General features: G+C 34.9%; 1 protein-coding gene across 2 annotated transcripts in view; it reads right to left on the bottom strand.

Moving 5' to 3' along the window:
• Positions 1-25,440, bottom strand: part of MGAT4C (MGAT4 family member C) — a 402,472-nt gene that overhangs the window by 211,390 nt on the left and 165,642 nt on the right. The window contains exon 3 of one of the 2 annotated variants that reach the window (XM_049792434.1): positions 2,479-2,558. The gene's annotated coding sequence lies outside the window, so the exon portion shown is untranslated. Of the gene's footprint in view, positions 1-2,478; positions 2,562-25,440 lie in introns of both variants that reach the window. The other variant, XM_049792433.1, reaches the window with a different exon arrangement.

Genomic DNA, 25,440 nt, shown 5'->3' on the forward strand with positions numbered 1-25,440 from the left:
GGTATTTAGGTGACACTTCCCAGATTAAAAATGTACATAAAAACATTAGCCAAAAATATTTTCATCTAAGGAGGAAAAATATTGTATGAATTACTGGGTACAGACTTTTCAGTATTCAATAAGTTCAACATCTTTAGCATTACATGCTCAAAAGTCAACTCACACAGAACATGTTTCTAAAGGAGGAAAAATGTTGCGGTTTCATGTGATGCCATTTCCTGTTCAGTATTTGAAACTCATGGTTGATTTGCAATATCATTTAACTAGACATAAGTTTTAGCTTTGTGTTTTTAAAAAAGAATAATTATGAATTTTAAGAATTATGTCTCTATAAAAGCTTTTAAATGTAGGTACTGTATTTGTCACCACTGCTTATTAGATATACACACAAGGTTGAAGTTCATTGTTTAATTTACAGATTAGAAGGTATAGTGGATTTTTCATTTAAATACTGTGAATTCTACATGATTGATCTAATAAGCTGTCTTTCATAAAGCCTTAGTAAGTACTAATATCACAAAAGTATCATTTAGCAGTAGAAGTGGTGGGAAAGGAGAAACAGGAATAATTCTTAGTCCATGCAGTGTAAAGTTTTCTATTTGGTCTACAACAGACTGTTCTTGTAAAGTGGAAAGAAACTAAAAGCATTTGGTTTATGCTTCATCCCAGCATAGAACATTCACTTCTCAACTGAAAATAATGAACTGATTTCTGGGCATATTTTACAGATATAAAGATTGTGGAAAAAAAGTTTTAATACAACAGAAATATTGCTTTTATGTTATAGTTTACATGTCCTTTATTGCATTAATTTAATATCGCAAGTTGGGAAAGGGCAGCAAAATGTACCAAAACATCGTTCTCATACCCACACTAGGAGAAAGAAATTAAGTTGCAACAAAAATATAGTTTGAGCTAATATGCCCTTTATCCATTGCAAACATGCTGATAGACTTTTAGAAAAAATGTATTATTTTAAATTTGCAAGATTATTTACTTTCAGGATCAGGAGTTGAGGAAGTTTTTAGGACAGTCTTAGGCTTGAATAAACCTCCACAAAAATAAGCCTGAAATTTATCTCTGTTGTCCAACAGCACTCTCCCCTGACCCCCAAAACAGGACCTAGTGACAAAACAAGAAACTTAATCTATCTCTAATATATAGTAATTACAACAAAAAGCTTTACTAACAGAAACTGAAAGACTCATTGTGAATCTTGACACAACAACCAGCAGCCATTCATTTGGTCTTCTAGAAGCTAAACATAAACTCTTCACAGAATGATAGTTACATGCATTATATTAAATAATAATCAGCTTTTCCAGAAAAAAAAATGTTAATGTAAAATCTCTAATTAGTTGGACATTTCAGCTGCCAAGATCTTGATAGAAACAGCCTGTATGAATCAAGCATGTTCCATCCAGTAGCATGGTTCTGACGACCCCTGAATGTGACCTGCTCCCAGTGGAAAGCAATTTAATGCTCTACTGCACACAGAACAGTATATATGAATACAAAAAAACCAGATAAATTACTGACAGGTACTTCTGAATAGGACTGCTTCTTAGCCACTTATCTGTAGCCAGGCAAGCTTGTTTCACCTCAGTTTAAAAGATAAAGACACATGGCAGGCTGCCTCTGCAAGTTCTCATTAGGCAAACAGCCTCCATTGTCCATTAGTGGAAAAGTCTCCCTATTATTTAAGGAAATGTGACAGCAATGGAGGGGAAGTGAAAACTATCTGATGGCAGGAAATTCATCAGTGCATTACAAAGCTTTTTGCCTTCTACAACTTTCACCAGTCTCTTTCTCTTTCCACTTTTTTATCTGACAGCTCAAATGCCCCAGGGTTGCAGCCATGGCAAAGGTCAAGAACATAACAGCAGGGCTATAAAATGAGGCTGTTTCAGGGGGAGAAGCTGCCAAACACAAAGAAGTTTATTGAGCACAATGAGATGAGAGCCCACATCTCAGCAAATTTATCTTAGTAGCTGCCACTGCTTTTGAAAAAACATTAAGAACCTTAAAAAAGATTTAGAACTTTTACATACTCTCTGAAACCTAATAAAACTAAGAAATACTAAAATATCTGTTATAATGTAAATGTTAGAAAGTTTCATTTATATTGGGAACTGTTGGAAGTATGCATAACTAATAAGCAGCCTGTCTTTTAAAAACCAACCATGTCAATAACAAACTATTAATTTAAAATATTCATAAAATAATGTATGGCTTATATCAAGCTTGTTTAGTGCATGCACAAATGTGTGTTTTACTAAAGACTAAATCACTTCAGTATGATGCTCAATTAAAAATGAACAGAAAATGCACTGTCTTCTTGCTTCCTTTAATAAAGACGAGGTTTGCCATGCTACAAATGTCAAGATGAAAGCCAAGAGTTTTGCTTGTATTGATTTAACCCTGGAAATTTATGGCTTTTTCACAATCAGTGGTAGCAATAAGGGGAAGTTGCATTACCTTTCACAATGTCCAGCCGTACTCTTATCAGGTCAAAGAACAGGTTGCGTGTCTGATTAGAAAGTCCACAATGCAAATTTCTGCTAAAATAGAGAAGACAAAGACAGGATCTTAGCTTCCTATTCTGTGAAAATGTTAATCTTTACACGTATGCTTATTATGTGCAAGGAATAAAATAACTCAAAAAGTGTGAGATAGCTTCTGCATACACGTCCATTCACATATGATTTTGACAACAGACAAAAGACTGCCTATTGTCAACATCTCGCTATTATTGTGATGAACACATTGTACAAAAACATATTCTAAAGCAAGTCACCCATTAAACATTGTTAGGCTCAAACACCAATGGTTTTAGATAGATATATAGCTGTATCAACATTTTGCATTCTCCAGATTGTATATTAACATGCATGATTCAAGTGAGAATAGTTGTGGTGGATTGACCTTGGCGGGATAAATAGTTTTTTATTTTTAAACTCTCTGTATATGTCAAATTTTTCCATCTAGTTCCCACCTATACAGATATCAATGCAGTAGGTTGCTGGATGAGACAAATAATGTCGTATCTAGAGACCTGGGATTATTTTTTCTGATTTTCATTTTTAGATTTCATACATGTATTCAAGACTGAGTTAGACATTTAAAGTGGGAAGGTTGGATGAAAAATTATTTAAGCTGTGTTTTGAACATACATATATGTTGTTCTATACTGTTATGACGGGTAGTTAAGGACAGTGTCTATGGAAGTATACGCCATCATTCTATCTTTATCTATTCCACATTAAGAACATAATAGTAATAGCAAACAATGCATAATTATTTCTTTTAAAATCTGAAATACTGTATTAAACTATTTCAGGCAAAATACCTGATTTTGCAGAGAAACTAAATTAATTTATCTCAAAATTAATTATCGTGCATTAATTTCTACTGTATTATATCCTAAACTGTTTATAATTTGTTACCTTACTTTTATAAGTGTATACTTCAACTTCTGTACAATCTAAATGGAACTTTTGGAAAACTTTTGGAAACTTTTGGAAATAATTTAGCCAGAGTGACCATTACTGTTAGCAATTGCTGAAATAATGCTTATCAACAAATGAAGTGCCTTAGACTCTACAACCACTGATAGCACTATGCAGATTGATTAGGCGTATCTAGCTGTAGAACTCCTTTTTGCAAATGCACATCGCTTTCAGTGCCTTTAACTTATCTGCAATATCTTAGGTGAACTTTTTTTTTTTCTTCTTTTGTTTTTATGTGGAATTGATGCTTTTTAAGAAATCTACTTGAATAAAACAATTGTAATGTATGCTTAGAGATTCTTAGAAATGTGTTTCAGACATTTCAATATCTAAAACTAAAACATTCATCATGAAACTTATTTACCCTTGAGTTTCATGAATATATTTTGACAGTGCACATTTTATGTTAAGAGTAGACTATAATGTGTTTAAAGAAAGGTAGATTATAAATGTATACATTTGTATATATTGTATGTATTTTGTACATATGTTTGTTTGTATTGTTTGTACATATACATGTATATACAGACATTTACATAACCCTTAAAAAGCTTATATTTCTCCAAATTTGTCACATAACACACCTTCTCTGATTATAGACAAGACCCATTGTACTATGCTAAGAAATATTTTAGGAGCATTTCACACTAGTAAAAGTAGGAAATTTTCCTGCAGAAGTTATTTATTACATATCTATCTCTAACTCCACCTCTATTTTTCTCTCTCTATATATTTATATATATAAATACATAGGTATGTATATAATTAATTTCAATAGCATGTGGAAGAAGAGAGGGAGTACTATCCCTCTCTTTCCTGTTGTTATTAACGCGGCTCTGTATGGCGTACTGCTTCCTCATCTGTAGTATATGCACACTTACCCCAGTCATTGCAAGTACTATTACATGCTTTGGAGATGTCTGATGCTGATCTCTTTGAGCCCCACTACTTGCTAATATAGATTAAGCTAATATGCCCTAATCGCTCTTTAATGTGACCAATGGAGAATAAATAGCATGTGATATCACTGCCAGAGAACTTTACTTACAAGGATTTGAACATTTCCCCTTAAATCTTGGGTCACCAGAAGATAAGAAAAGAGTGGACAAGACACCTTTTTCAAAGGTAGTCAGCAAAGTGGGAACAATACCAAGCGAAGAACTGAGAAGCAAGCAAAGTTTGTACTTGGAAAGAGAACATGATGAAACAGAACAGGCAGCAGTGAGGAGAGCTGCCATGGGACCTGGTCCAACCATCGTGCTCAATAGAGGTGTGAAGGAAAAAGAAGCAAATGATGTGTACAAAGAAAGCAGTGAGACTGATGTACTGAACAGTCTTCAGAAGAAAAAGGAAATACACTAAAGAGCACCAGCAGAATAAGTAAAGATATTTACAGGAACAAAGACAGTTTTAAGTAAGTTTTGATAAGTGATAACCGAAGTGGTACGGGGTGAAGAAAAAATTGTTGTATAATCACCTAAGGTTGCTGTAAGAACTATGTGTAGAGTAACCAGATCTAACCAGAGATAAATATAAAAGACAAAACATGTTAAATAGAAAGGATTCATAGCTCTAGAATAATTAGAAAAATTTGTATTAATGAAAATCAAGGAAGGAGGGAAGTTCCATTTCATATCAAAGAAGATTTCACACACAGAGTTTCTTAAAAAACTTAACAGCAAGTTGATAAACTGTAAAAATACTAAAAAACGCAGAATGCATAAAATTATACAAAATATAGTCTATTCATATTGGCCATATGAACCCAGATATAAAATTAGTTAAAGCATTTTAAATGTGCTTATAAATATTTTAATGATAGCTTTTTTTTCATTTGCAGATAATGACAGTTTTCACGTTTAGTACTATTATTTAGCTCATTTGTGGCTCAATATAGAACAATTAATGTCTTTGAATACATGATGCACAGCTTTAGCTAATATGCCATGACAAACATTTTCCTAGTTTGCAGCACATAGAAAAGAGATATGCAACTGTGATCATTGGCTGAGAAATCAACTTCCCAGTCAACTGGTTCAAGAATCAATACACAATTGATTTATAGCACAACTCTCAGCTTCACTATAGATCTTGATAGGGGAAGAGGAAATGAATGCTTAGAAACATGAACTGAACTTTTCCAGTTAAATTCAGTGTGCTTATGACACATAGTTTAGAGTGAAGAACACCCTTACTAGAATGAATTCTCAGCAGCAGTGTCTTGCAGCACACTAAGTTCTCTCCATCCAAGTGTCTATGAAAGGAGGGTCCTCAGCTCCTCTCATTCTCAAGCTTACGCCCAAATAAAAGTAAAAAATTTAGTTACTGCCAAAGATCATAATAAAAACACACTTAGCTAGCCTTTTAAAAACAGAATTACATTTTGGTAATAGGGAGGTAAGTCACCCTTCCCCACTAGCCCACTGCGTGACAGTTTTTCTTGTGACCAGAAACCACACCTATACCTGGCTCATTCAGCTTCAGCTATGCAGCCCAGCAGAGGTATTCAGCCTGCTTCAGTGCGTACCATAGCCTAACATCGAACAATTAGGCAGAGTGTTTTAAAAAAGATGACTTTAGAGGACTGGAATTGCAAAATATAAGCACGTTTTAGAATTTCTTTTGTAGGCACTTAGAGAACCATTTTATAATAATCACATAAATTATATGCAGTATAATCTTATGGTACACTACTTATCTGATGGGTTGACCTTGGATGGTTACCAGATGACCACCCCTCTTCCTCAACAGGACAGGCGGAGAAAGTGAGATACAAAAGCTCACAGGTTGAGGTAAAGATAGGGAGCTCACTCATCCATTACCATCATGGGCAAACCAGACTCAACTTGGGGAAAATTGATTTGATACATTGTAGAATATGATGGTGAGAAACAAAGGCAAAACCTAAAATACCTTGCCCCTGTATCCTCCTTTTTCCTTGGCTCAACTTCACTCCATCATTCCTAATTCCTTTACCCACTCCACACCCCCAAGCGGTGCAGGGGGAAGGGGAATGGGGGATCAGTCCACAACAGCTCCTCTCTGTCGCCCCATCCTCCTCACTCTTTTTCTCTGCTTTGGCATGGGGTCCTGCATGGGCTGCAGTGTGGGTATCTCTCCACCACAGCCATCTCCCACGGGCTGCGGGGGAATCTCAGCTCTGGTGCCTGGGGCACCGCCTCCCCCTCCTTCTCTCACCTTAGTGTTCACAGGGCTGTTTCTCACAGTTTTTTCCCCCCACTCCTCTCTCTGTGTAGCATTTTGCCCTTAAACGCATTTTCCCAGAGGCTCCGCCATCTTGTCTGTGGAGCTCGGCCATCTTGTCCGAGGGGCTCAGCCATGCCCTGTGGCGGGTCAGCTGGAGCCGGCTGGAACCGGCTGTGTCTCCTCACAGAGGCCCCTGCGGCTCCCGCTGCCAAAACCTGGGCACCTGCACCCAGTACAGATTATAACAAGGCCTGTTCAGTCATGTAAACCCACCCTTAAAAAACTGTCTTTTTTATTTAACTCGTATCATCACATAGAGGTCTTACACAGAGCAAAACTATTCATTGAAGTCGAAGTTAAGATCAGATTTAAGAAATTTGCGTTATTGGGCTGCGTAAGGTAAATGTAAGTAATTTTCCCTTTCTGTCTAAAGAACTTTAATCTATCAAAAAATTTGGACCCTTGCTTGTCTCCTTGCTGCATAAATAACATTTGTCTGCTTTTATAATTTCTCTCTGACTTTATATACCAAACTTCCTGTTGTTCCTTTACAGCTGATCTTCTCACATATTTGAGGAACTGAAGTAGCAGCATACAAGATATAAGTGGGTAATAATAAGCATTAAATGACCTCAGCCATTAGTAACAGGTATGGTGTCTCTCACCTGAGGCTGCCAGAAGTATCTTGTTTTCAATTACTTCCAAACAAGGAAAACATTTTTAACAAAAATGCTGAAGTCACTGTAAAGATAATTCTAGTTTCAAAAGCATCTCTTCCACTCGAAAGTAAAAACTTCACTGCATTTGCACCGAATTCTCCCTTCTTATCACCCACAATGTCACATTCAATCCAGTTTTCCATATTGCCAACCTGGTTTCTATCAGCTTCAGTTAATTGCTCATGGTTACCTCCAGCATGAATGCAAGGAGAACTGGTCTCTTCACATCCTGAAGACAACCCTTTCTGATAGCTTACATTAGTGCTACAATTAATTATCCTTTTCAATATATTCACCCAAAGAAAAAATAAAATAAAAACCATAACAAATAAAACCCCTGCAAACTTCACCGTCAGTGCCAGTGAAGGGAAAACTGTAAAACTGAGAATGTACATCTTAATTTCCTACTTAAGCACTATGCAGTAGAGAAACATTTCCAATTTGTATAGCAGTGTCATTGCAAGGAAAGAAAGCGATGTTTCTATTTAAAAAAAGCAAAGTAGTACTTACAATATTATGCTTTTGTGATTAATACAGAAAGCATGACTAACTGTAATATATACGATAGAAAACGATTACTGCAACCTTAAAATGCAGTTGGGGAATATTATTTAGATCAAAATTAAGACTTGAAGAATAAATAATTATTAAAGTAACAACAAAAAATAAGATATAGTGAGAATTGTTCAGGTTATAAAAAGTGATTTTAACATGTCTGATAGGATGAAATAAAAATATCATAAGCCTGAGAATTATCTAAAGAACCAATCTTTGTAGGGAAACTGACTTTATTTGAAGAAGCTTTAGTACAATTTGTAGACTAAATTAAAGATGACAGAATCATAAAATATATAGGATTTAGCAATTTGCTAGAGGAACTGTAATATTTTATAATTGTCAAAACTAACTATGTTTGTGTCAATAGCATCAGTCATAAAGATTCAGTCTGGTACTTTTGCAAATGGATAGTACCTGTTAACACAGTTATTTTCCATTTTCTGCTAACTATTAAAAATTAATTTCAGATTAGGCTTGTATGAAACATGTATAAACATATAAACCAAGATGAAATATAACTATGATGAATTTAAGGTATTGCAGGAAGTCACACAACCCTCTACTTAACAGAACTGCATATCTAGGAAGATCTTTAGCTTTCCTTTAAAAAGAAAAACATAATTTTTATAACTGAAAAACATAAATAAAAAATAAAAACCAAACCAAAACAAAAACTTCCAAAATATATTTCTAGGATTGAAAGAAAAGAAACTACACTCTGTGTATTCAGAAAAGACATTCAGTAAGAAGTAATTTATCTGTGGAAAAAAGTCAGTGGGATGCATTAATTTTTTTCATGGATCTATATGAGAAGGTAACAAGATCATGTTGAGTAACTTTGATAGTTTGCTGAAAATTAACCTGCATGAGGTAATAATCCATGGATGCATGTCACTGTCAGTGATAGGTGAACGTGCTTGTTATACATACTGTATCTATCTGCAAAAGGGAGTTATCTCATCAGATTGGTTTTAATATCAAATAAATGGCTGCTCATATTTCAATTTCAAAGGTCTGACTTTTATGGACAAGTACACTAGAAGCCTGTGATAACAGATCAGACTTAAGCTTTATGATGATGTCATTCAGTGTCTCATGGACTAAAAACAACAAAAATTTGTTGATATGTATATGTTAACAAATATTACTGTGGGGTCCATCTTTTACATAAGATACCCTTGTGAGTATCTTGTAAAATCCTGAAAGTTCTAAAAAAGATGAGAAGGAAGTCTGGAAACTGTGAAGAAGTATAACTAGATTTCTCATTCACGTGAAGTAAATTCTAATATAAATTTAAAACACCTCAATTTCAAGGTTCAAAAAATAGATGAGACCATTCCAAGAAATCAAATAAAAAAGCAGAAAGTTAGTTAAACTACATAACCTTTACTGTCTCAGGCAACTTATGCTGCTGTTAGCTTAACGAGGAAGATATTTCATCTTCAGATAAAGCTGTATGGTCAGCCAGAATGATGCTTATTGTCACATCACTTTTTTTAGTCTTCCACATCTGAATATAAGATTGGGAAGAATGATGGAAGAATAGCATTTCTCACACAAGAAAGTAGATGAAATATAGGCCCTCCTCTCCTGATTTCATTGTTCAAACTCGAAAGATGTAGAACAGAACAATAGGCTGTTCATTTTTGCTAAAATCATGGTTCAAAGATAGATCAGCCTAATCAGTCTAAGCCTATGACAAGAAACTTGATAGTCTTAAAACGATGAGAGAAATTACTTCTAGCAGAAGATACCGAAGTGGGTAATTAGCCCAACAGTAGTTAGCACAGCTCGTTCCTTAGGCTTATCTGTAAAATAGAACATCTGTTTCTTTGATGCAATGGTGTAATAACCAAATAACTGTTAAAAAATACTTTATCTTGGCTATTTTAAATAATACAGATTTATTAAACATGTCAATCTACAGCAATTCCCAATCTCTATTACTGAGAGTCCCCCAACATTCCACTTATTTTAGTGCCCTCGCAGGAAGTGGTAAGGCATATGTCCCGACTCCAACTTCCATGATTAAAGCAGTGATCTTATTTAATACTACACACACTAGATTAGATAGGGATACTACGCACAGGGATTAGATACTCTCTCCCTAAAGGTTTAAAACACCATTCTGATACTGTGTCTACTTTCACGAGTAGTGTGATGATTACAAGTGGATCAGCTGGTCAAGGCAATGAAGACCATACGGCTACATTAGGCACACTTGGATGGGAAGGTTTATATGCCACTACAGTTAGTCTGAGCATCTGGACAAAACGCAATCAGTGCCAGAGTGCAGCAAGAGCCAGCAGCTCCCTCTGGGTTCAGGGCTGGGAGCAGTGGAGGGACCTCATGGTCCATCATGGAGGGCAGCGGGGCAGGTTCTGGCCAACAGAGCCAGACCCACTTCCCCAGCCAGGAACAGGGCAGCTGGTGGGCACTGGGGCAGGCCCAGTCCCAGGCATTGGGCAGCTCCCTAGGGACGGTCAGGATCTGGCCCAGTGAGGGGAACCAGTGTCTGATACAGCCCTGGGGTGGCTGGGCAGGGCTGTGGGGATGGAGTCAGACCTTAAAGCAAGTACAGTACTGGTTACTGTCTTGTCAGTAAAACTAGATCATTTAAGTTCAGATTGAGGTAAATAAAAGGGACATAAATTACCACAGATACATTAGAAATAATTGATCAACCAGACAGGAAAATGGCAAAATCCACACACTAAACGCAGTAACTTTAAAATAAACCGACTTACCCAAATAGTGAGATATATCTCTTACTCTCTACCTTTGCTATTACTTGGTTTAATGTCAGCAGTGTATTTACGAAGAAATATGTCATTACGAGCATCATACATAGTTCTAATGCCAGATACTAAAAGAAAAATTACTGGTTTCTATTTCCCGTTTTTGTTTTTTTTCCTTTCAACTCCCTGTTAACTGACCAAGGCTTTTATAAGATAGTAATTTTAAAAAAATGTCAGTTGGTAAGACCAAAACCACAAAGCTCTAAACCTCATGATGATTGAGCTCCAGCCATTTTCTTTTTGTAGTGATTCAGTAAGAAAAAAACCCTCTGTATATGTTTTATATCAGTTCAGAAAAATGTGCAGTTAGCTGAATGTGAGACAGTTCTCTTTTCCTGAAAAAAAATTAGGCAGTTATCTAAGGAAGTGTAGATGCATTACTCCCTCCCAGTATATTAAAGTTTCTGACCTCAGCAAAACAAGACCACACACAAATATCTACATTCTTCTAGCAAATTAGGAGCAATCTCATAAATAACAAAGGCAGTGGGGGCTTTCTGAGTATGCCATTCCCATAGTTCTTTTAGAGAAATTATAGCTTGAAAAAACATACACTGCCTATTTACATTCCTGAGGTTACTTTACTTCAGTTCCTGTCTGCAAACCTTCTGTTATGTTCCTCTGCACAACATCTAAGTATATTTTGCATTTTTTTCCAAAGGTGGCTACATTTTAGAAGTGGATTAAACAGTAACCAAAAGTCCACTTTATGCACATTTGAAAAGTATTTTGCAATGAAAGGTGCTTTGAACATGTGCAATAATATACATGTTAACTGTCAAAAATCAGTTTTGGAAGACAAGAAAAATTAAAATAATCTATGAGATCATTATGTATTTCCTAATCAGAAACAGAAAGCAGAACATGTTTTCTATCACTGTCTCCATTATCCCTTATTATTTCTAATGACACCCTCGTTTATTAGTTATGAAGTTTAACAAAAACTTAGGATAATTTAAAATTGTAATGTTAAGTGAAGACCGATCCACAAGTGTCTTTTATTACATCACCACCAATACATTTAAAAATCTATTTTTCCATGGAACACAATCCTTGCAATAAGCCTTGGTGTCCTGAAGGGAACAACAGTGGTGCTTTGTGCTTTCTGCTGCATCTGTGAGGATCTTTAGACAGCCTTATCATTGTAACAAACAAATGCTCCACAAACTTCAGTTAGTTAATGCTTACCAAACTCTGTCAGTTTAGGTAATAACAGTATTCCTAGTTTGTATGTTAGGAAAGAAATTGTCCAGACTGTGATAAAATTTGAAACCATATCTTATTTTTTCTGAATCTCAAAAGTATTTTCTTTATTGCTTACCTGTAAAATGCAAGGAATTTTTATAATACAGGGATTACATGTAGCTCTCTGTACTATCTGTCCATGTACAGTACCATCTTTTCTGTTCAGATTTCCAATAGCCAAAGTAGGATGTAGTTCTAGAAATACTACTGAGGAAATTATTTCAGCCAGTTATATGGAGACAGGGGAGTGAAAAATGTCAATAATTACATTTTTACAGATACCACTAAAGCTTGCAAATTCAGTTCAAATGTTCAGCTTAAAATACATATATATATGTTTACAGACACTAAAAGTATTCTAATGTTAAGTGGTTTACTTTGTCCATTAAAAACCTAAACATTTGTCCTTTTCTTAAATTTAGAATAGCTTTTAATTTTTAATTTATTTTTTAACATTTAAAATGTGTTAGATTATATTTAGATCACAAATAAATAAAACAAAAAAAACATATACTATTTTTCTGTTCCTCTCCAGAACTGTAAGCAAGCTGATATTTATTAGGTATCAGCAGAACTAGCCTCAAAAATTCAAGAAAAACACCTACTTGTACAGTTCTATCAAGCAGAAAGCTTCATACCTCGTGAAATGTCCTTTTTAAGGGTTAGAAATAATTCTCTTTGTACCACCTAATGAGTCAGCTTTCTCCTAACTCTTATTTACTGGCAAGTAATAGGGAAAAAATAAATAACTATGGCTAAAGCACATAGGTGTCAGCTGTAAAACAGATTACACGTTGTGGAAGATATAAAGAGCTACTTCTGCTAGTCTTATGTTCAGTACTTTTGTCACACCACTGGTAATGCTAAGATCATGTTATTACTCAGCATGTAATGTTGGTAAGATCACACACTAAATAAATTACATGCATATAATTTCTTCATGAATCGCATGTGCTATAGAACACAGGAAAAATTCCTCATGCAAAGATCTTCCTTTTCAGTTGCAATAGGAAAAATTGAGATGACTCATAAGCAAATGAATTAGGCAAAACCTCATTTAAGAGAATTTTCTCAATCTTATTTTTTTATTTTTACGTACGAAACAATTGAAAATTAATCTGAACAGCCAAAAACACCCAGAAAAAAACCCTAAGTTTTAGTGTGATTCTGAGAATGGTGGGGAAGTGTCTAAACTCAGATTCAGGCCTCAAAGTTGCTATTTAATGAACTTGGAATGTGTGGAATTCAACACAAAATACATTTTTTAAACTGTGGTTGAAACAGGGAATTAAAACAAGAAATTAACAAATTCTAGGATCTGGGGTTGACATTTGTTTGTTTTCTGCATGTTTTCTGGTTTTAACAACACCCAGTTAACAGCATGTGCCCAAGAAATAGGAGCACTGCTTCCCAACCCTCCTCTACCTGAAGCACTCTAACTCCCATTCCAGAAAGTGCCCTAATAACATCCTGGGTCTTTGCCCTAAAAAATCATCAGATTAAACTGGGATACTTTTATAGTAGCTGGGAAGTATGTGTTTGAACCCACCGTAATTTAAGATGAGAGTTTCTTAAATCTTTCTGTGCAGGTGCTCTGAAGTGATTTGAAAAGAGATAGCATTCACTTTTTTGAGAACTACTGCTTTCCAAGTAAGGAAATGCCTACTTTGCAGCCTGGGGTTAATCACCTCTTTAGACAACCTCTTGTGCTTAATGTTTCTCATTAATTAACTCCAGGCAGATCCTAATGGGAATATTAGGTACCTAGACTCTCATTAGTCAACAGAGAGAGAGAGAGTATTTGGTCTTCAAATTGTTTCGCAAAGGAGGGTACTTCTCTTCACAGAGAGAGGCTATTGCCTGCCTACAATGAACACCTGCTTGCTAATAGAGTATATAGTTCCCTAATGTCCAAGTTTTGGAGGCTTAAAGAGAATATCACTCCCTTTATAGTGTTCAAAATTGAGAAAATTTAATGTTTTCATACTGAATCGGCTGTACTTTTCAAAAACACCAAAAATCTTCACACACGAATCAGATTCATTCTGCAGATGTAGTGGATACAGAAAAACATTTGTGGACATCCAATCCCAGTCAAATTTACTTGTAGAATTTCAGCCAAGCTGATGGAATACACAGATTTGTCTATATTATAAACAATTGTTCAAAACCCTCACAAATTGTCTGAACAAGATTTACAGATACTAAGAGAAAATATGTGTAGGTAATGCAGAGATAATGGCTATATTTCTGTACATCATTGGCACATTGTGAGAAAAGCAACTCCTTTTCTGAAAAATGTGAATGTCTTAAATTACTTAAAGGCAAATTTCAGTAGTTTTAACTCTGCATAATAAACTTTTAAAATTCTGTATTCATATCCCAGATGGAAAATAAGAATTCTTAAGTCTCAAAGCTTGGTGGATAAGTAGCGTTTAAAAAAAAAGATCTGAATAATGCTTCAGAAAGGCAATGCTATAGTGAAACATGCTTTACATATAATGAGATACTGAGATACTGCAAGTAAAAATATAGGTGCTTTGCAAAGATGGCCTTTTTTCTTTAAATTGAAAAAACCTTTGGTTGTTCCTTCAGTACAATGTAGAGGAACAAACAATAGGCCTTATAGTCATATGCTATGGGGGAAATTGTCAACCAAAACATAAGTAAAATTTTGCACATATGAACTTTGGATATTATGATGAAAAAGCACATAGTGAGACAAAATGCTTGGACTGAGTTAACACAGAGAGTGCTGTAGCCAGGTTGAAAGGAAACTTTTCCATTCAGTTGCAGTTCATGCTTTTTACCATTCCTTTAGCTGTGACATTGGAAGACAATCCCAAATCCTCATGTTCATCTTGTTTTCCCTTTCTTATCAGTTGCAAAGTCCAAATGGCCTTCTCTAAAGCTATACCTGGTGTTTTGTAATGGTCTGTCAATTAGTAACTGGGGGCTTTTGGTCTTTGCCTTTCCCTCTGTTATCCCTTGTCCAATATGTTTATGTCTCCCTGTGTTCTTAGTTATCACTGCCCCATTTATTTATTACCCCTTTTCGCATTGAAAAGGTCCTTGATTATTGATGACCTTGATGAAGCAGATGCTTTCATCTTTAACATAACTTTACAGCCTTATGTACTGAATTCCAGCTTACCCATCTGTCATTTTGACTTCCACCTCTGACAATGATGCTCAACAAGGAGCCACCAAAGGAAAAATTTTTTTTTTTGCCACTGAAGTGCCAATTGCACCTGTCTGGTTTTGAACAACTAGATAGCTTCCCCTCCCCTCACCCTGTTATTGCTCCTGTTTTATAGCCCCTCCACATTTTATTATTGCTTTCTCTGTTCTCTTAGCATAGTCATACAATCTGTCCATGTTTCAATCTGTAATGCAAACACTGGCATTCATCATTGGGAAACTTCTTTGAAACACCAAAACCAGCACCATTTTTATCTATTTCTACAGAAAATTTCTTATATCCCATTAACTAGATAACACCTGTTGGGTGCCAAAGGGTCAAACTTAACAATTTAATATTGAAGACCTTTGTTCTCATCAGAAAGGTTTTAAACAAGCCAGTTTCTCCCTACAGTTCCTTTGTGTTTTTTTTCCCTTCACATGCACCAACCATACGCTCCCTTAACAACCCCTTCTCTACCCTATCTCTCCTGGACTTCGTATTCCCTTTCTGCATCCAACACTTCTGCTTGAAATTTCCTTCACTGTTTGTTGGCACTATTCTTTATCCAATACTCTCTCAAATTACCTTAGGCTTCTGTTTTTTCTTTCCAACATAAAAGAACTTTAGAGAATAACATATTCAGTCCATGAGCTAATGCAACAAAACAGAATTTGCAGAAGAGATATCTTGATTTGCTTATCTTCCAGCAGACTCTATTATTTCTTCTTTTAATGTCTCCTTTTACACTGTACCCCAACCTCATTTTACAAGAAAGCCAGTTCTCTCATTGATTTGACAAATCAGTCTTGAAACAATGCTTTTAATTACTGTTTGAAAGAACAAAAAATAAAATTTCTTTATCTTATAACACTGTAGAATCAACACAATGAACAGTAGCAAAAGAAAAGCAAAATCACTGAGACATTGTTTATATAAGGAGGTAACTGCACAGCTAGCTAGAATGTAAATTTATATTGGTAATTGTAAAAATGTCCCTGAGTAAGGTATTTTGAAATTCGTGTCTTAAGTTACTATACAATGTTTTGTTGACATGCTCCAATTTCGTATTTTTGCTTAGGGAGAGGTCCAGGGCTTTCTTTGCTTGCTTTTATTTTAGCAGCAAGATGGCTACCACAAGAATGAAAGGTCAATGGAACAGCCACGTTAGCGCATTGCTAGGTCTGGGAGAAGGAAAAAAAATATGCACTCTGATCCTTTTTGTTGTTTCCCACAGTCCTGGTCCTATCCATCCCATCGGACTTCCATTAATGGAGCACAACACCCATGTGGGGAGTATACGCAAGTTCTCTCCCTATGGAATCCCAAGTCTAGAAAGCAGGATACTGTGGGTACAGCTTACTCACAGCAGGAAGTGTGAATATAAGTGTTCTTATAGAACTGGAGTTTAAAAAAAATTTGATCTTAATTTTTTTTTTTTTTTTTTGAGGTGGAGGAGTAAACTCAATAACTCTAATTAGGAAATATTCTGGTCATGCGTATTATTTTATTCCATATTCTAATTCTAATGTGGATAGATATTATTTAGTATGCATAATTTAATATTCTTACAAATGAAACATGTTACTCAAGTCAATGAATATAGCATATTCAGCAATCAATCAGTCAATAATCATACAAACTCCCTGATTCACAAATATTGCCTAAGATTTTGGTAAAATTATGAACGGAAGAGACATAAAAAGTAAGTTTATGTGCAATTTTGTTAATGTTACTTATTCCCCTTTAAAATTATGCCAGCAATTACATTAATATTAATTACTGCAGTTTTCTTAAAAGGATGTTGTTTTAAATGTTGCAGACTGCTTAATATAAGTAGTATAGGTTGTTCATGTAACTCTCTAACTTTCTATAATCCCATTTCCAAATGAAAACTGTAAATCTCTCTTTATCGATCCCTTTGTAACTTGAACATATTTTTAAATCAACCAGAAGTCAGAGCAAAGAAAAACTCAGACTTAGGCTAGTGATTTTCATACTACAAAAACTGTGTGTTTGTTAAAGCCTATTCTTGACCTTTTCACAGATGAAGTGTGTCAATATCAAGAACTTCTAAAGACTATAAATTTTAATGTCAAGCAATCGTCTCCTATTATTCATTACAATACAAGGTTACTAGAACCAAAATTCCATCTCCTATTCACATACTCAATCAGGAATTTGAATCATAATCTTCCTAAAAAAAATAGTCACTGCGTAATCTGATTAAACTGCTGGGTTTTGTTTTTTTTTAAGTTTTCAGTTTAAGAATTTGGAAGAATACTCTGATCTTTATTTACAAATAATCCATGAACAAAAAAACACAGTAATAACAGATGCACTAAAAATCCATTTAGCTAATCCTTCCACAATTCTGACATTGCTAATAAAAGCCATCAGTTGCTTATCTAAGATACCAACCGATTAACAATACTAAAAAAAGTTCAGCATTTGGTAACAATGCTCTATTACCAGGTCGGCATAATGATTCTCTCTAGTTATGAAAGAAAAGATGAATCACTACAATAAAGGAAATCCATCCATTACATAGAGATGAATAGAGTTAATCTTACCATACTAGCTCATCAAGTGCTACAAATACCCGTTCCAAATCTGGATTGACTGTACGTGGACTGACTACTGACTGGAAAGCTACTGAGCTCACAAGACTGTCTACGTAGAAACCTACCTGCTTTAAAGAAATGAGAAAAATGACACTAGTTCTTGAATCTGCTGAACTGTTTCTAACCCGATTTATTTGCAGTACTTGAAACTTTGATTACAATTTCATTTTTTCTTATTTGTACATCCCCCTTTAATGAAATACATATATGCTCTAGGTGATATTGGTTCTAGGAAAACAAAACATCCTTATTCTGTTTATTCAGTGTAACATTAAAGGATGAAAAGAAAAGAAGCTTACTTAATGTCTGCATACTTTAATGTAAGAGAAATTGAGTTTACAATTGTTTGCTTTTGAAATATATGCTTATAAATGTCTATAAACCATAAATAATTTAGCATCGTACTTGTAAGTGAAGTTGTATGGGGAAAAAAAGCAAGATTAAAAAGAGTTAAAAATCAGGAACCCTGAAAATATTTCTTGATGCAATAGTAAAACAAAATAACAAAGAGTCAGAATTAAAAAAAAATTCTCCTGAAATGTACTATTTTCAACTCTTACTGGCATTTTAGCAACTTAATTATTTAAGTTAATTGTAAATTTAAAACAAAAATGAATTTTGGAAAAAATAACCTTCTCCATATAAAATGGGGCATTTGGACAATGTATGTTAATATATAAACAAGGTAGTGCTACACAGTTTTCTGGAGTCAAATACAAAATTTATTTACAAAGCTTGACTGAATTTTTCAATACAGAGGAGCATATTTAAATGCATAAATCATGTTATCTTTGAAGGACAGTTAAGATTTCAAGCTCCTAAATGCTTCTCCTAAAGTACTGTATACTACTTAATAAGCAAGCAAGTATTAGTATAGAAGTTAGTTAAGAAAAGAAAACATTTTACATTCCTGTTTGTTCATTCATCAAAATGGCAAGACAGGCAAGCTGAGGCAACTGGGAAACTGTGTGGAAGGTGAGAGGGAACTTTTGATCATCTGAATTCTATATCTCTTGCAAAGATGGCTCACAGAGGAAATAAAAGCTTAGAGCCATGATTTAAGCATAAGGAGCAAAGTAGTCAACAGGGATTTTTGCTGTCCTAAGACCTTGGCAGAAGAAAATGCACACAGGTACCAAGCCTGGCAAGACCTCACTTTGTTCTGAGCTATTCTTGATCATGTTGTAAGAAGGCCACTCAACCCAGACATATTGTTTTCTTCCTGCTCTATACTTAGGGATCTGGACCAAACTCCTACTTTCCCTTCTTCCAAGTGGCCAACCTGTAACAGGTCTGATAGCAAGGGAAACCTTTGTATGAGCTGCAAAATGCTAACAAATTATGCTGCAGCACAAAAGCTGAAGCAGGATTTAGATGCATAGCTTTGAACTTTCATCATTTGAAAAGCGCAATGGGCTTTTTGGTGTATTCAGAGCATGGCAACCTCTAAAAAGTAAGTAATTGGATTTTTTTTTTTCCCCTTGAAAGATATCATAATTGTAAATAGGGTTTCTCCATACCTGAGACAAATGAAGTCAGATGTGCTAGGATTCTGTATTTATGCTTTTGCACTATGCAGTAATCACTGGTTATTTGCAAAGATTTACAATGGTAATTCAAGGTCTACAATGAAGTCAATGCTTTAGGTGCTTAGTAGTTGTGACGGAAACAGTTACTTCTAGTTAACACATGCATGAGCAAGATTACGTGCAATCACATTTATATGTTGCCTGATACACAGCTTTATATGCATTTTTTACTAAAATAAAAATAAAATGTAATACCTTCTCTTTGTATGTTATAAAAGTAAGTGTGCTGGTTTTAATGAAACATATTATCTGAGAAAAATTCTAGAGACGAAAAATGATTGAATACAATATTGGATTTTAAATTGTTTTCATTCTGAAATTAATTTATAGCTGCTTTAATTCAACAGTGCTATAAATCCCCTGACTAGATAAAACTGTCAAGGCAAAGCTGTATAGGGCATCTGAATCTTGGTGTTGTGAATAATGGACACAAAAAGTGAATCAACCACTACAAGTATTGGTTCCTACTTTCTCCTGACTCCCAATTTTTCTGCCCCAGCCTCATGCTGAACAGTTGCACTAATAGCAGTTTCACTAATGACAACACATGCAACAAAGTGGAGATATCTTGCTTGCCTCAGTACTTTGAAACAGGTATCTACCTCTGTGTTTTATTCATGGGCTTCTAAAAAGAAATGAAGGCATTATGGACTTTTATTTCACTCACAGAGAGACGAGTTAATCTAATTTTCTGAATACTTACTGCTTTTAAAGATTCAATAAGCAAAAGTTAACATCAGGTGTATGGCTTCCACATTTTTCACACACCCAGAATTTTTGCAAGCATTGTTACAGCCTGTGCGAAGTCACTTACATTGACACTGAAAGGACTGAACCATATGGCTTTCCGTTGTCTGGGTCACAAACTACTCTCCATACCCAGACCTACAGCTCTATTTGTTCTGCTTCATGGGTGCAAAGATTTCCTTTCTAGCCAGTCTATACTACTCCCTTTCATAATACTGGACAAAACTAAGAGGTTATATTTGCCTTTATATGCTAAGTAGAAAAAAATATACATCTTCTAGAATTATGAACTGTAAAACTTAAGAAGACCAAACAGATGTGATCACTTACAATCAAGACTTTTATCTTAGTATACAACTGGCAGAATAAATGCGTAAGTGATCACTGTGAGAGCAGCATTACCTTGTCTCAGAAGAAATGAGTCAGGAAAATCTGTGTGGTACTCTAACGTTGTAAGGTGATACTATTATTATTATTATTATTATTATTATTATTAAGCAAAAAAGACTTCAAATGGGAAATGTTCAAGTTTATTTGGATGGGTGCACATTTGTTAAGTCAGGAAATCAAGGTCACATTAATAGTTTATTTTTTCCCAAACTACTTTTAGACAACCAATATAATATTGTAAAGAATGCACAAAACCTGAACTTCGATGCACAACAAAAATATCTGAAAGATGAGAAGAAGATGCTAGTATTATTTTCAGATGTCAAGATTCAATAAATATGAAATAATGTGATTTTGATTAAGGATTATGACATACCAAAATATATGGTGCAATACATCTAAACAACATTATATCATAGCTTTTTACTATTGTTTAAGATATCTTCTCTGAAAGCAAGCTGTAAGACAGGGCTATGTCAAAGCAGCAGATGTTAAACTGAAATCCCAGTGTAAAAAAAAATCTTACAAACTTACATAGCAATGCTGCTTACATAGCTCCACATCATGAGTCGTTGCTGTGTATTCGCTGACTTGCAGGAAGGACAGTGACAATAACATTACACATATGTTTGGGGAGACAAAGTGTAAATGAGGATGGATGGTACTAAGGTTTGGGAGCTGACATCACAGAGTAGCATTCTATATACAATCCCTTATGCAAGGACAGGAAAAGTTCAGGATACATGAACAGAAGTCATGGGGCTGTTACCTGTAATAACAGATTTAGTCTGAAACAAGGAATCTCTGCATAATATTTATCAGCTTATGGAAAAAAAAACATGGAAAGGTATGAGAACACGATATGATTATCTCAAAAATGTAATGTATATGCCCAATCCAGAAATATTGTATGTGTGAATTCTGCCCAATCCAGGAATACCGAATGTGTGAATCCTGCCCTGGATGACTGAAAACCTAGTAGTCACATGAAAGCTGCCATACTGAAAGCATCTTTCTATCTATCTATCTATCTATTTACCTATCCACCTATCTCAAAATGCTAAAACTATATGTCTTAGTAGATAGCAATACAAAAAGAAAGTCCATGTGTTCTTATGTATGACTCAGTTAAAAATCCAGGCAAAGCAACTTCATGATGTTTTTTAAACTAGTCAGTAGGATTACAAGGAAAAAAAAAAGTCCTTATTGATTCTGAAAACCTTGTGTAAGTACAAGATTACTGGCTTTTTACAAATAAAATTCAAGGACTAGTATGAGCTTGATGATGTGAATGACACTTCTAGAAAACAGAACAACATCCCTGTCTGATGAATTCAACAACTTGGACCACTCATACAGACCTAACAAAGCTATGTATATTGCAAACTTCCTGGTTCTTCTTCTAAGAAATCAGACCATGCCTTTGAAAAGTTATCCAGAAGGTAATTGGTTAACAGTTTAAGGGAAATGTCTTAAGCAAATAAATAAAGCTGAGTGAACTAAGGAAGCAGTTGGAAAAGAGTAACAGCAGCATATTATTTTTCTAGTCTTCAGGAAAAAAAATCTTATGAGTTTGTTTTCTAATTTGTAGCCAGTTTCCAAAAAAAAGTAAAGATTGATTTATGAATTATAAATACAGAAGGAATAAGTTATGAACATCCTTACACATCTAAATCTCAGTCCAATGGACTTCATTTAATTAATTCTAATCTGAATGAAAGCCTATCTCTGTGGGGAAGAATGGATGCTTTGCTTTAAAATTTACAAGTGTTTAAGAATTCTCCAAAGACTTGGTGAGCTGATGAATCTGTTATTTACACTTTAAAAAAAATCTTATCTCTTTAAATTGTATCTAGTTTCATTCTCACAGTATTTGATCATATTGTAACTAGTGTTTAAATAACCTTCTTATTAGCTACCTGCACTCAGGTACATGTTTCCAGACTGCAATCTAGTTACTGCCTCTTCTTTTTGGTACATCAACCAGAATTACTTTCTTGATATTTAACATGAAATTCCAAGTCATTTTCTAATTTACTGTCTTACCATAAATGTACATCACCAATAATGTTTAATATCATTAATTAGATGCCAACAGTCTTTTCCTGAATTATCATGAAATTACCTTTTAATTGTGCAATATGAATACATCACCATCTACCTTTTATATAAGGTAGCTGTTGCAGATAAATTTATAGCTTTTCCATTACTGCGTTACTGCAGACAATTCTATTACCATCCTAATTATAAGCATGGTGTTTCTTTTCCAAAGTCAGAATTATCTTTATTATTAAAATATATAGGTATACTTGGATTAGATTCAGTGATTCAGTTCAAAACTGAGACATTTACATGTAGAAATCTATATATGAGAAGTGTCTAAGTTCTTTTTATAGTTAACACATCTAGTCAGTAGAACTGACACAATAATTACCCCAACAAGCTTCAAGTCAATTGACTAAATATACGCATCGAGCAGTGTTTCACAATAAGGGTATTTGATATATCTGACAAAGGGCCAGTAAAATACCTGCACACTTGAGGATTAGCTACTGGAGACCAAGTGTAATATTAGGACATTTCAAGGAAACTTAAACATCCATGCTTGGACATGCAATCCCATCCTTAGCACGTGCTACAAGATAAACTGAGCTACTCTTCAGTCTCTCTTTACTCTGTTGAGTAAGCATTCAATTCCCTTGCCCAGAAATACAGTGTAGCATTCAAAATGCGATGTGGTATCCCGCTTGGCCACCAGCTGCCACTCCAGAAAGACACAGGTCTCCTATAAGTTCTGCTAGTCCTATATAGATATACTGAATAAATTAGGGGAACTCAAATGGCCCTGGATGCCTAGCTTCAAATAAATGAATTGAGCTATGGATTTCCACTGACTATCATGGAGGTTTAGACATCTATCTCACACAGGACCACAGCATCAGGATCAAGCTCAGGTTCATATCATCAGGATATGAGCTCCCTGCTTAGCCAAGTCAGTCTCCTGATCTACTTGTTTTCCTGGGTGTCAGGATAGACTTTTCTTGCACTTGAAGGATGCTGTCCTTCAAGACCTGACAGCTTTCCTGCTCTCCTTTGCCATTCAGAGCTGCCTCCCATGAGATCCCACCTACCACTTCCTGAATCAACCAAAATCTGATGAAGTTCAGGGTGCTAAACCCTGCTACTTGCTTTCATCGCTCCCTTCAGGATGTTGAACTCCATTATTTCATGTCACATGCAGACACCTACATTGATGTCTTAATATGAAGCTGATATGCACACATAGAGTCAGAAACTATCTCTGAGTGTTTTTCTTTCTTTTCTCCTTCTTTCTGAAGTCCTGTTCATAGTTTATAGTAATTCCTATCCCCCTTCCAAACTGATTATTTTTTATATATTAAATTTCCATCTGCTTAAACATAACATTCTTAAACAATTATCAAATGTAGGATAATCTTACATTTAGAACTACTGTTGAACATAGGCTACTGTATGTCACCTCAGATATTCAAATTAAACACATAACAATAGGAGACTAACTCTAAAAAAAATAGAATACTTATATTTGATCTAAATATTCCATGCACAAATCCTCCCTTTTTTGCTTCCAACAGTCCCCTGCTATGCTGTTCAGTTCAAAAAGCATAGTATATATAAGTAAGATAAGGTTATTTAAAAGAACAGAATTTCCAATTTGTTTCCATTTCATCTGTTGTGATACTTCACATTGCATATTGAAAAAGATAAAGAAAAAAACTAATTTCCACAAATATGTTAGCAGCATTTAAATGGCTAGCATTGATATTTTTGTACAAAGTCTCTCTTTTGTCAGCAGCATATTCAACAAGGGTAAAAGGGTCAGGTTAAATAAGAATAAACTGTTTTTTCCCTTCCTGTTCCAAGTGGCTCTAAGCCTCTTTATGTTTCTCTAAGAGAATTCTCTTAAGAATGTCTACTGTTAAGCTTTTGTAAGCTAGATATAATTAATGACACTGTAAGAAACACCTTCAAATGTAAACATTTACGCAAGTATTTTTGTAAATCTTATGGATATGAGAGGTGTCATTCTCTATGTCACCTGAGAAACCTTATGATCAACAGCGTATCTTTTTTATTCTGAAGAGTAATAAATCACTGCAGGATGACTGTGACATAGTTGGTAATTTCTGTATTGCAACTGCAGCCCAGCTGTGGGGCAGAAATATCAGGGAGTTTTATATACATATGCAGACACATATGTGCATACATACATGTTTATAGATATATGTGTATATATATACAGTATCTCTATATAGACATAAATAGACATGTAGAGATGGGGCGGGGGGGATGTTTCGGGGGGGGGTTTTTGGTTGGTTGGTGGTTTTTTTTTCAAATAGAGTGAAATTGCATACATAGTGGTCCCGAGCTGCCTTTAGTAACTTTAATCAGTTTGTCAGCTTTATTGGGCAATACACTGGAAAAAAACATCTTAAGAATTTTTAACTGAAATGCAAGAGACAGCGTTACCCTCAGACAGTCATAATTAGAACAATGCCACTGTTAAAAGGAAGGTTGATAATTAAGTCACTTGGTCTTCACTTTCCATTGGCACAGTTTCCTTAATGGGTACCAATCAGAGTAGGGAACAAAGGAGAGGGTGACGACACTCCACTGTTAATGATGCCATCATCTGGAAATATGCAAGTTTATGCTGTTTTTATTTTGCTTGTAAGTACATCTGGTTGAGCACGAAATATATGGTTATCAGATACCTAATAGTCACCAGAGACTTGACAACCTAAATTACTCTAGGTCTAATGAAGATAAATAGCTTTCTAGACATGGACACATACTACATACTGAAGAGAAATTGACACTGATGTTGTTGCCA

Source organism: Accipiter gentilis, chromosome 34 (genome assembly GCF_929443795.1).
Source record: "Accipiter gentilis chromosome 34, bAccGen1.1, whole genome shotgun sequence".
NCBI classification, from domain to species: Eukaryota; Metazoa; Chordata; class Aves; order Accipitriformes; family Accipitridae; genus Astur; species Astur gentilis.